Source organism: Oryzias melastigma, linkage group LG4, assembly GCF_002922805.2.
Source record: "Oryzias melastigma strain HK-1 linkage group LG4, ASM292280v2, whole genome shotgun sequence".
Taxonomy (NCBI): domain Eukaryota; kingdom Metazoa; phylum Chordata; class Actinopteri; order Beloniformes; family Adrianichthyidae; genus Oryzias; species Oryzias melastigma.
Window position 1 is genome coordinate 9,873,487 of NC_050515.1, and position 12,046 is coordinate 9,885,532.

The window sequence follows — 12,046 nt, forward strand, 5'->3', positions numbered from 1 at the left end:
TCTTGTTTTTTTTTTTTTTTTTTCCTTGTGCTCTCCCTTTCCCACCACACACACTCTATTCTATGAGTATCCTTCTTTCTCTGGGCAGCAGCTGCCACCCCCCACACCCCAACATGTTTTATCGCCCACTAAAGCGTGAGGCTGCCCTTCTTTTTTGATATCAAATTATTAATTTATTTATTTTCCTGCCCGGCCTGTGAGCCCCTGTGAATGATTGGCTGCCTCCGGCCTGCAGTGAGATGATCTCCAGGGGTATTAGATATATTACCAGCATTTGTTTCCCGCCTCTAAGTGGAATGGACGACATCGCTGACAAACACTCATTCTCTGGAGGAGGATCGCCTCGGCTATATAACAAGTGTGTCCTCTGCTCGACAATACTTATTGTGTCCTCAACCTGGTGCAGGTAGAATGCAAAAAGAAAAATGGCCTTCTGGAGCTTTTTTTTCTGCTAACCTGCATGAATTTTGTGTGAGATCTCTGGTTTGACTTTCTATCAAACATAAGTCATGTTTGTGTATTTTTATTGGAAAAAAAAGCATATTGAAGATCGAAACTGCTGCTCTCTTATGCTTTCCTGTATTAATATTGTAGTCCCCTTCTGTTTGTGAAGGCCAGTGGCTCCACCCCCTCCACCTTGTCTTTTAGGTTGCATGCAGGAGGTGGTCCTGATGAGCCTTTACGTCTTCATTCAAACCCATTTTCGCTTTTTATTTTAACAAAAAAAAATCCTCCAAACTCAAAATAAAGATTGCTGCTATTGGTATTACCTTATATGACAAAGGAAAAATGGATATTCCTAATTTATTTTTCAATAAATCATACTGTCCTATCAAATCAGGATCAGCTCAAAGCCCCGCCCCCAAGTAAAATGAGGATCAGCTCAGTAGTGAAAACTCTAAAATGACACTGAAAACAGAAAAATGAAGGCAAATTATAAGAAACCAAAAAGGAAAGATGAAAGTACAAATCAACATTTTTTTGTTTTTTTCTAATTCAAGTTTCAAATTTACTATTTTTTTCTTCACATTTTTAATATTTGTTTCAAGTTTTAAATATTGTTTTTTCAAACATTCAATTTTATTTTTTCAGATTTTCAATAATTTCTTTGTGTTTTAACATGTATTTTCGAGTTTAAAACTGCTTTAAAATGTTTCTTTTTTATGTACAATGCCTGTTTTTCAAAATTTCAGTCTTGTTTTTCATTCTCTGATTTGACCCCACATTGTTCTGTTTTGACATAAGGGCTATATTGGGGGAAGTAGGTGGGTGGAGGGAGGAACCGGGGTAAGAGGGGAGATTATTTGGTGTAGATGTCCTGTTTTTTGTGTGTATCTGTTTTTAAAATTGGAAAAACTTTGAATTTTTAATAAGTATTTTATTTGCTTTGTGTTTCTAACAAATGAAAAGTGCTAAATAAATGAAGTTTGAAACTTTATGGAATTTATCCACAGTTTAAATATGAAGGTGTTTATCTAATTTCTTGGTTTAGAACATATTAACAATAAAAAACGGATTCTCTCATCTTTGCTTCTAAAAAAAAACCCAAGTAGAAAAGAAACAAATAGATTCCCAAATAAACCTAAACGGGATTATGAGTAAAAAAGGCAGAATCCATTACAAAAAGTAATAACCTGGATTATATTTATCAGTGATGACATACAGTCAGAGATATTTAACTCAGAAAAAGGCTGTAAATGCTGGTCCTCCAGAATGATTGTCCTGCTGCTTGTCCAGAGCTTTCTGTCTTTTATTAATGACTAACTTCAAATAACTTTATCTCTTATAGGCTCTCAAATTTCTCACCAATTTGGCATTTTTGTGCTATAAATGCACAACAAATCCTGGCTTACATAAAATTATAACTGACAGTTTAACCCTAACTGTAGTCGTTTGAACGATTTATCACAAAAACAGTTTTCTATATAATAAATTGGGGTCTTGTACATTTTAGACAACAACTTTAAGTGATTTTTTAATATATTAAAATTTGCATTTATTAGTAAATATTTTAACTCTAAGGCCAAAAATGCTTCACTGATTTTCTTTCAGATTGGTTAATTTTAGTTACAAACTTTTTAGCATTGATATCTTCAAATGTTTGACATTAAAGGGGCAAAACATTGATTTTTAACTCTGCTTTATGAACTGGAATGAAATTGGACCTTCGCCCTGAAAACCAGCAGGTCACATGTTTCTCCCAGCTGCACCTAGAACTCATTAAAGTAATTGGGTCGGGGGGATTGTGTTTGTTCAGGTCAGCATCATGTGGCTCATCTCATGTTCAGGTGAGAGAAGCTACTGAGCATTCTGTCGATTCTTTTATGTTTCAGTTAGTATTTGTATTCATTTCAATGAAGATTAACAAACTGAATGAAACATATTCGCTGTAGAAAAGCAAAACGAAACATAAGTAGATTTAGGGTAAAATTTGCTGTTTTTTATTGACACTTTTCTATATTTCTTCACCAATAGGTTTTATTTTATTAATATATTCTAAAGATGAGGCATGTTTTTTATGTGTCCAGTGCTTACTCTATAATATAAAGATAGAAGTGACACATGATTAGGGCAGGTAAGGGTTAAAATCCATGTGGATGATGCAGCAATATACATTTTTTCATTGTTTTTTTTTAGCTTGGTTGCATGTAAATGTGTGCAAACAACATCCGTACAAAGATTCAACGGATTTAATTTTTTATTTTATTTTTGTTACGTAAAAATGTACTTTTTAAGACCAACTGATACAAATTTGTTAAAATATTTAAACATATATCAGGAAAAGCTATTGTCACACCTCACTTCCTTTTAGGAACTTCATAGTAAAGGAAGTTGTGTTTTTGTTATATTATTTAACATTATTTAAATATAATTTGTTTTATAACTTAATTTGTTAATATTTGCATATGTAAGCTAAATACAGAAGGAGAATCATTGAAAACATTTGGTAGATTACAAATTAAACATAAAATAACAGAACAAACTTTAAAGTACCTGATTATGTCTTATTTACAATTTTTTAATTTACTTAAAAATATTTCTAAAATTACTTAAAATATAACAGAAAATTGATTTCATGCTTTAAGTTCTTTAGATGCTGTGACATTTTAAACTCATATCTGGATCCAAATAAAGCAGCAGAAATGAGTGTGAAACGTTTAATAAGTCCAGATGTCATGACTCAGTTACAGGACGTCACTTGAAGGAACGCAAATCTTCGACATCTGGATACTTAGGCTTAATTGATCAAACTTTTTATTTTTGTTCCTCATGATCAAATTTATTTTCTAAAGAAAAAGGAAGTGTTTGAAGTGAAGCAGTCCTGGAGTTGCTGAACTGGAGGTTCAGGAGATTTTAATGTTTAAGTGATTCGTCCTCAGCCCGAGATGTCCCATTCTGAGCAGAACCGTCTGTGTGGATCCTGACTAGTGAGGGAATCACTTTTCTTCAGCTTCTACCTTAAGTAGGTGATGTTCAAGAAATGAAATGTCCTTAGATTATCATGAATGATCCCAAAATATCCCAGAAATTCCCAAAAACTAAATTGTCTTCACACAAAAATAGTTCACTTTGGGAAAGGAACTGTTAGCAGGAAAAAAATAAAAGTTGTAACTTTTCAGAAATCAATGAACAGAGAAGAACACTTCATCATCTAAGAAAAAGAAAACTGTCATGTGTTCATCTCATTTAAAATGTATAAAATGATTGAACGTTTTTGAAACAAAAGTAGTAGATTGTGAGGAAAAAAGGAGAGCTTTTTGTGACAGAATCTGTAATCCTCAGTATCAGTTCAGAGAGCTTTTTGGGTCTCGTTGCCCTCAATAACAGAATCTGTTGGCTTAAAAAAAAAAACAACCCATTACACTCTTTTTCTGCTTCATCTGAAAAGGTCAGGCTGACCTGTTGTTGAGGGTGATGTCTCATTTTAGTTATAAATACATTTGCAAGAACCAAAAGATTGAGTTGAATTGAAACAAAACTGTTCTTAAATAAAACAGTCCATTTAGCCTCTTCTCCACTGGTCCGGTTTGGTCTGGTGACCCATTAAACTGTACCGACCTCTTACCACTTGAGGGCCCCCATTGGTTGTAGGTCCATTGAAAAGTGGAATAGAAGAGTTGGGGCAGAGCTGCTGTGGCCACCCGTTGATATGCAGGAAGTGATGACAACATTACAAAGTGTCAATATAGCGCCAATGTAAGCTAGCATTTCCAACGTTTGTAAGCGTTCGGGTTTTTGCGGTTTCCTGTGAACTCTTCTGGTCACGAGTCTATATTGAAAATGCCTGCAAACTAGGGCTGCCACGATTAGTCAACTAATCGACTATCAAAATAGTCAACGACTAATTTAACAGTCGATTAGTCGTTACTTTATATTATATGGAGTGTAGTAAAGTTGAAAGTTATCATGGCATTAAGCTAGCTTTTTGGACTATTTTAACATTTATTAATCTTTTATAGGCTATGCTGGAGTTCAGCTAATATTTCAGCTACATGCTAGCTATTTTGGTTAATTTAGGAATTTTTCAGTTTTTTTAGGCTATTTTGAGGTTTAGCTAATATTTCAGCTACACGCTAGCAATTTTGGCAAATTTAGGATTTATTTTCATTTTTTTATGCTATTTTGAAGTTTAGCTTATGTTTCAGCTACACACTAGCTATTTTTGGCAAATTAGGGAATTTTTCCGTTTTTTGGCTATTTTGAAGTTTAGCTAATATTTCAGCTACACGCTAGCAATTTTGGCTAATTTAGTATTTTTTCAGTTTTTGTAGGCTATTTTGGAGTTTGGCTAAGATTTCAGCTGCATGCTAGCTATTTTGGTTAATTTAGGAATTTTTCCGTTTTTTTTAGGCTATTTTGAGGTTTAGCAAATATTTCAGGCTACACGCTAGCAATTTTGGCTAATTTAGGATTTTTTTTCTTTTTTTTATGCTATTTTGAAGTTTAGCTAATGTTTCAGCTACACACTAGCTATTTTTGGCTAATTTGGGATTTTTTTTTTTCGTTTTTTTTTTTTGGCTATTTTGAAGTTTAGCTAATATTTCAGCTACACGCTAGCAATTTTGGCTAATTTAGTATTTTTTCAGTTTTTTTAGGCTATTTTGGAGTTTGGCTAATATTTCAGCTGCATGCTAGCTATTTTGGTTAATTTAGAAATTTTTCAGTTGTTTTAGGTTATTTTGAGGTTTAGCTAAAGTTTCAGCTACACACTAGCTATTTTTGGCTAATTTGGGATTTTTTTCCGTTTTTTGGCTATTTTGAAGTTTAGCCAATATTTCAGCTACACGCTAGCAATTTTGCCTACTTTAGTATTTTTTCAGTTTTTTAGGCTATTTTGGAGTTTAGCTAATATTTCAGCTGCATGCTAGCTATTTTGGCTAATTTAGGATTTGTTTCTGTCTTTTTTTAGGCCAATATTTCATTTAACCAATATTTTAGCTGGCTATCAGCTTCAGTGTTTTCAGCTATCAGTTTCAGCATCTTCAACTATCAGCACGAGCATCATCAGTGGCCAAATTCAGCTTACAGCATCCACACTAGCATTATCAAAGGTAGTGCTATATATCTAGTTTTAAGTTAGTTTAAAGTTAATGAAGGTTAAGATGTGTGCTTTACATCCACTTTGCGCATGACCCAATTAGTCGTCTAATCGGAAAAAATAATCAGTGATTAGTCGACTATTAAAATAATCATTTGTGGCAGCACTACTGCAAACAACAGCAAGGCCTGGTCTGCAGTGAATTATTTTTTTCATTCCTGTTTTTCAGGTAGATCTTTAACCGGTGAGTGCGTCAATCGTTTTGTCTTCTTTATGAATTCCTGGCCATGAATTTTCATTTCCATTTGAGCATGCTGTACATTGAAGATGCCTTTGTTTTCCCACAATGGGGTTTGAACTTATTGTTAGAGTTGCTTTTTATGATCTGATGAAATGTACTTTTGTGCAAATACTTTCTCCTTGCAGGCAGATTTCTTTAACATCCTTTCCTTTAACTTTTTTATTTTTTATTTTTGTTTGTTTATTAATTAATTCTTTTTTTTCTTTTTGATCTTAATATGTTTTCTGCCTTCCAAGGAAAACATTTAGTTGGTTCAATTGTTGGTATGTAGTTATTGGCTACCTAGTTTGTAAGTGTCGTATTCAGAACGGAGACATGTTCATTTAGCCTTTTAAAGTACATCAAGTTCTTAGGCAGAAGAAGAAACTAAATTTTAGAGAACTCCATTTTCGTCTAGATTTTTGAAGAGGTATGTTGGACTTTTTACTTTTTATACACACACAGGTACTCTCGTTTATTGGGTTATTTTCCCATCAAGAATGTACTGTTTCATTCTTGACTAGCTTCTTGTCCTTGGCCGCTGCTTCAACTTTCCCTGTTCTTGGATGTGCTTTTTTTATGCCTTTTTCTCTTTAGTTTTGTCCTCAAATTAATTTTTGCCTTTCTCTGCATTTCTTGTCCTTCCTTGTTTAATTTTGAGTTATTTTATCTTCTTCTCTTTGCTCTAGTTTATTTTTTTTAATAGAAGTCTGCTTTAAAATATCTCTAGTGCAAGAAGTTCACTGCTCAGCAAAACAAATCCCCAATTGTCATCTGTCTTGTGCTGCTGTGATGCTCTAAAGTTTTTCCCACCCACTTGTATTTTTCCACCTTGTTTTTTTGTCCTAATTGTACGGGGATATTGTCCCTGAGGTTGGTGGCCATCCTTGCAGAAGAGTCAGCATTGGTCAGGATTAGATTAAGTTCTGCATCAAAGCAAAGCTGCTGCTCGTTGTTTTCTCAGGCCTTCTGACAAATGACTCCAGTTTGTGCAATGGCACATAGGGCTGGTAAAGGTTCTGTTGGTGGGCTGGAGCTGAATCAGTGAAGTTTTTTTTATTTATTTTCTCTAAAAAATAGATGTTTTCTGTGGTTTAGGTAGTGTTAAATATGGTCTAAGCCTTGTTTCACTAAGTGACTTTAATGTCCCTACCATCTTTTTGGTTTTAGCATAGTTATTGTGCAACGATCCTGACATGCTTTGATCCGTTCTAGTGCTCTGACTTTTCTTTTTTTAGATGCTGTAAGGCAGCTCAAAACTCAATCGCACAAGGAGCCGAAATCCAAAACACACCTTAGGTCGAGGGCCGAACAGGATAAAGATTTATTGAACACTTTAAAACTACATTTTTAAAACTTTAAAACCGTAACTTTTTAAATTAGTAGTTTAATAGATTTATAGCATTACCTGCAATAGTGCTAGTGTGAATGCTGTAAGCTGAATTTGGTCGCTGAAGATGCTAGTGCCGATAGCTGAAGATGCTGAAATTGATAGCTAAAAATGCTGAAGCTAATAGCTGAAAACGCTGAAGTTGATTGCCAGCTACAATATTAACTAAATGGCAAATTAGCCTAAAAAAGCAATCAAAACTTAGGTTAGCCAAAATGGCTTGCATGTAGCTGAAAAAAATAGCTAAACTTCAAATATCCTAAAAACCAAAAAAAAAAACCTAAATTAGCCAAAACAGCTAGCGTGTAAATATTACCCAACTCCAAAATGCCTAAAAAAGTTTTAAAAAGTATTGATTAGCCAAAACAGGAATATTTGCTAGACTCTAAAACAGCCTAAAAAACAAACAAACAAAAAGCCTGTATTAGCCAAAACAGCTAACATGTAGCTGATAAATTAGCCCAATTTCTAAACATCCTAAACAAACTTAAAAAAGAAAGCCTAAATTAACCAAAACAGCTAGCATGTAGCATAAATATTAACTAAACTCCAAAACAGCCTAAAAAATCTTAGTAAATGCCAAAAATAGTCTAAAAAGCTAGCAGAATGCCAATTTTTAAAAGTTTAACCTTTTTTTTTTTTAAGCAAAATTATGAATAATGAAAAGGCAGGAATAGTCCAGACTAAATCAACTTAAACCTTAAATAACTTTCATTATTTTACCCTCCATTAAAAAAATATATTTTGTCAAAATTATACAAGTTAGAAATGAGCGCAAGATAACATCAGGTCATTAATAACAATAAATAAAATTATATGGAGGGTTGGATAGAATTACTCGGCGGGCCGGTTCCGGCCCCCGAGCCTTGACTTTGACACGTGCTGTAAGGTTTTACTTGTCTGTACACCTGTGCTGGAAACGTCTTGCTGTGGTTGTTCCTTTTCACTGGTAAAGATGAGATCCATCTAAAACTTGATAAATATCGGTGCCTTTAATGCTGGAATTCTAACTCAAGTGGGAATTCATTGGAGTTTGCTTTGCCCAATTTAAATATAGACAGCTGGTTTTGGCAAAGTAAACAGAGTTTTGTTTAGTTGGCTCATGGGTCCACCCACCTGCCAATTAAAAAATAAAAATGAAAACACTTCTATAATTTAAAATTTAATTCTAAGAAAATGAAAGCTTTTTGACAACTTTTCCCAACTTTTCATTTTTTTCATACTTTATTAATTATAAACCAAAATAATGCAAATAGGAGGGTTAAATCAATAAAATAGTGAAAAAATCAGGAAGTTTGAAGACATAACTGACCATATGTCTAACAATTGTCTCTCATGACCTGCGTTTCCATTAACCATAAAATTGAACAAATTGAATTTGTGATAATAAATTTGCTTACAGTTTTTCTCCTTTGTTTGGGTACATTTCTCAAAACAGAATTAAACTTTGGGCACACCCAGTGTCAGTTTCCAGTTCATTTCATCCAATAGCAAACTGAACCCATTAGCCATCACCAAACAACAGTCTCCTATAGACACCTGTCTCATAAACACTGGACTGGTTAACAAATATTTGGAATAAACGCCGGGGTTACTATTGGATGACACATGGTAGATACCTTATGTATGTTTCAATACTGCTGCCTTAGACAGTGTCAGGCATATTTGAAATATATTTAAACTCTACAGTGGGAATCCAACAATTCATCATCAATAAATCTTAAGCTGCTCTTGCTCTGTGAAATAACGTAGATATTGGTATGATATCCCCGTTATGTTTGGCACTTTCAGATGGTCATCAATTAGAATAACAGGTTAGCAGAGAGCATCGTATTTTATTCATGGTTCAAGGCCAACATGTCAGAATGACAGATATGACCAATAAAGTGTGAGAAAACAGCTTTTGATCAAATCTGACAAAACCCTGCCAAGATTGTTGTGGAACATTATACTGCCAGATGACTGTGGTCGGCCTCCAATCTACTTCATCTTTTATATTCCTCTTTTTTTCTTATCACTAGCTCTGCTTCTTTCTCTCCCCTTTAAAGCTGCGACAAGACAAAAATCGAGCGAGTTATCACGACTTTTGAGTAACCAGCTCATCACTCTAATGCAGAATCATGTTTATTCATTTTGCCCTCGAGGGACATGGGGTAAGAGGGAGATGATTAAATTCTAATTTGACCTCTATCATAATTTAGCTCAGCCCATTATGATGTCAATCATTAAAACTCAACAATGCAGAGAGAGGGGGGCTGTACAACAAAGAAAAGGGGATTATATGCAGTTTAAGCATTAAAGGATAACCACTTTTTTCTTTTATTTTACCTTTTCTGTGTCACAACGTGTTCATTAAAGTTGCATTAGCTGCAATAATGATAGTGTGAATGCTTTTTGCTGGAAGTAGTCCCTAAAGATGCGGAAGCTTTTTGCTGAAAATGGTGATGCAATTTACTTTAATTGCTGAAAATGCAAAAGCTATTTGCAAAATGTTAAATTTGCTAAAAGACTGGAAATTTTGAGAACTATAAAAGAGCGTTAAGGTTGACCTAAATTTCTGAAAAAATTATGTTGCTCAACCTCCAAATTAGCCCCAAAAGCCTTAGTAGATGCCAAATTAGCAAAAAAAAAAAAAAAGCTAGCTCGTTGCTTAAATACTAACTAAACTCCAAAATAACCTAAAAATCCTCAGTAGTCCTAAACTAATTAGTCAAAAATGCTAGCCTGTTAATGAAATAGAAGCTAAACTCTAAATTAGCCAAGAAAAACCCTCAGTGGATAAGACATTAGCCCAAAACGTTAGCATGTTGCTAAAATATTAGATAAGATCAAAATTAGCATAGAAAAACCTCAGTAGATGCCAATTTATCCAAAAAAGCTAGTGCATCCAATAAATACTAGCTAAACTTTAAAAGGCAGGAAATTCCTTAGTAAACTAAATTAGTCAAAAATATTAGCCTCTTGCTAAAATAGAAGTTAAATTAGCTTAAAAAACTGCAGTAGATAACAAATTAGCCAAAAACATTAGCATGCTACTAAAATAGTAGGGATATTTTTTTTAATTACTGTAAAAGATTAAAATACAGACGGTGAATATATTTAAAGGTTTGTTGCTAATCTACATAAAATTCTAAAACTTTTAAGACTTTCTCATTCATTTTCATGAGGCATATTTTAATACCATATTTTGGTATTCATATGAATACCATAAATACAAGCAGTAATGTCCTGAACGAGCTGAGTTTTGATACCAGGAATCCTAAAATTGCTTAAAGTTTGAGTTTTTACGTGCCGAAAAATATACGGAAAGGAGCAGAAGAATCACTGTAGTGTGAATACTTACTAAGCACTCACACAACTAATGGAAAATTAATAAATAAAAACAATTTTATTAATTAAATGTTGCTATTTAGTCAATAAAGTTGCATTTTCTTGAATAAAGACTGCATGTTGAGAAAGCCACCATCTCCACCCCCTTTATTCATTAAATTAAGAGGCTCTGCATGAACAATTATAAGAAAACTTGACTTTTTTTAAATAATTCATTCAAATATACATTTTTTTTGTAAATATTGGAATAAATGTAACTTTTACTGACAACTTCATCTTTACTTCTGTGAAGAAAACAACTTTTCAGATCTTGAATGTTTCTGGCACAGCCAGCATTGGGAGGATCAACTGTTTCAGAACATTACCAGCCGGACTCTTGTATTCGAATCTCCATCTTGATCCTTTTTGCTGCAACTCCTCAAAAACTGTGCGATCCAGTTTTTCATGCTGGCAGATCTGCTGGTTTCTCCCCAGTGGTTTCATCATCTAATCATTTCAGAAGCAGCAAAATCTTCTTTGGTGGTCCCTTTCCTGTAATTAATATTTAGTAATCATTTTAGTAGTAATTAATAATTAGATTTGCCATGATACAACACATGGCCACAAGCTTAAAAAATTAAAAGACATAGAAGACACTGTTCTTTTTAAAGATTATACTTTTTTTTAATTATTTTTTGAAAGTTTTGCCCTTGACACTTTTGTCAGAACTGAACCAGATATTTGTATGCTCTTCTGAACAAAAAAAGGTTAATGTTGTGTTCAAAGGTTAATGCTACTATACTAAAGATGTGAGGATGTGTGCATCCCATCTTTATGCTTAAATACATCTACATCGTGTCTTTTGTTCATCTGCTAATGGTGAAGATCAAGGATGTAAGGTTTATTGTTGCTGTGAAAACTGCTGCAACCGAATTCCTGAAAATTCAAATTCCTGCATCTGATGTTTGGACTCAAAGGGGAATATTTTTTTCTTATTTATTAATGCTGGTCTTCCAGAAATTATTCTTACAGGATTTTTGACAAAAAAAATAAATGTATGGCATGATAGTTGACGAACTGCTGTTTACTAGTCCATGTCAACCACATACAGTTGGAGGCATAGACGGTATATATTATCACTGGACGAAGCGAATGCGACGTCACGCATAAAATATGCCTTACTTCTCGCTCTAGCAAAATGAAGCCAATTCAGTTACAATTTTTACTCATTATGGTCGCCGCCATTTGGAGCCAGATGGCAGTGATTGGTCCAAGTTGGTCTGAGTCACGTTTTTGGGGCAACTGCTGTTGTCAGTCATGAGTGAGCTTGTTGGAAGTCCACGCCCCTTGTTCTGAAAGCGGCTTGAGAGAATCTGTTAAACATTAAAATAAGCACTACCAAACATTTATTTCAAAACACAGATGAACAGCTTAACCCCAAAAAATTACTATGGTGGCACATGAATTCAGTGCAAGCGTTTGAAGCCATCATGGTTGAAGAAAACCTCTTCCTTAATGATCTGTTATT

General features: G+C 33.9%; 1 long non-coding RNA gene across 1 annotated transcript in view; it reads left to right on the forward strand.

Annotated features, from left to right (window-relative positions):
- Window positions 1–2,253: 2,253 nt before the first annotated feature.
- Window positions 2,254–12,046, forward strand: part of LOC118598661 — a 13,477-nt gene continuing 3,684 nt past the window's right edge. The window contains exon 1 of the long non-coding RNA XR_004947743.1: window positions 2,254–2,288. This is a non-coding gene — a long non-coding RNA (uncharacterized LOC118598661). The remainder of the gene's footprint in view (window positions 2,289–12,046) is intronic.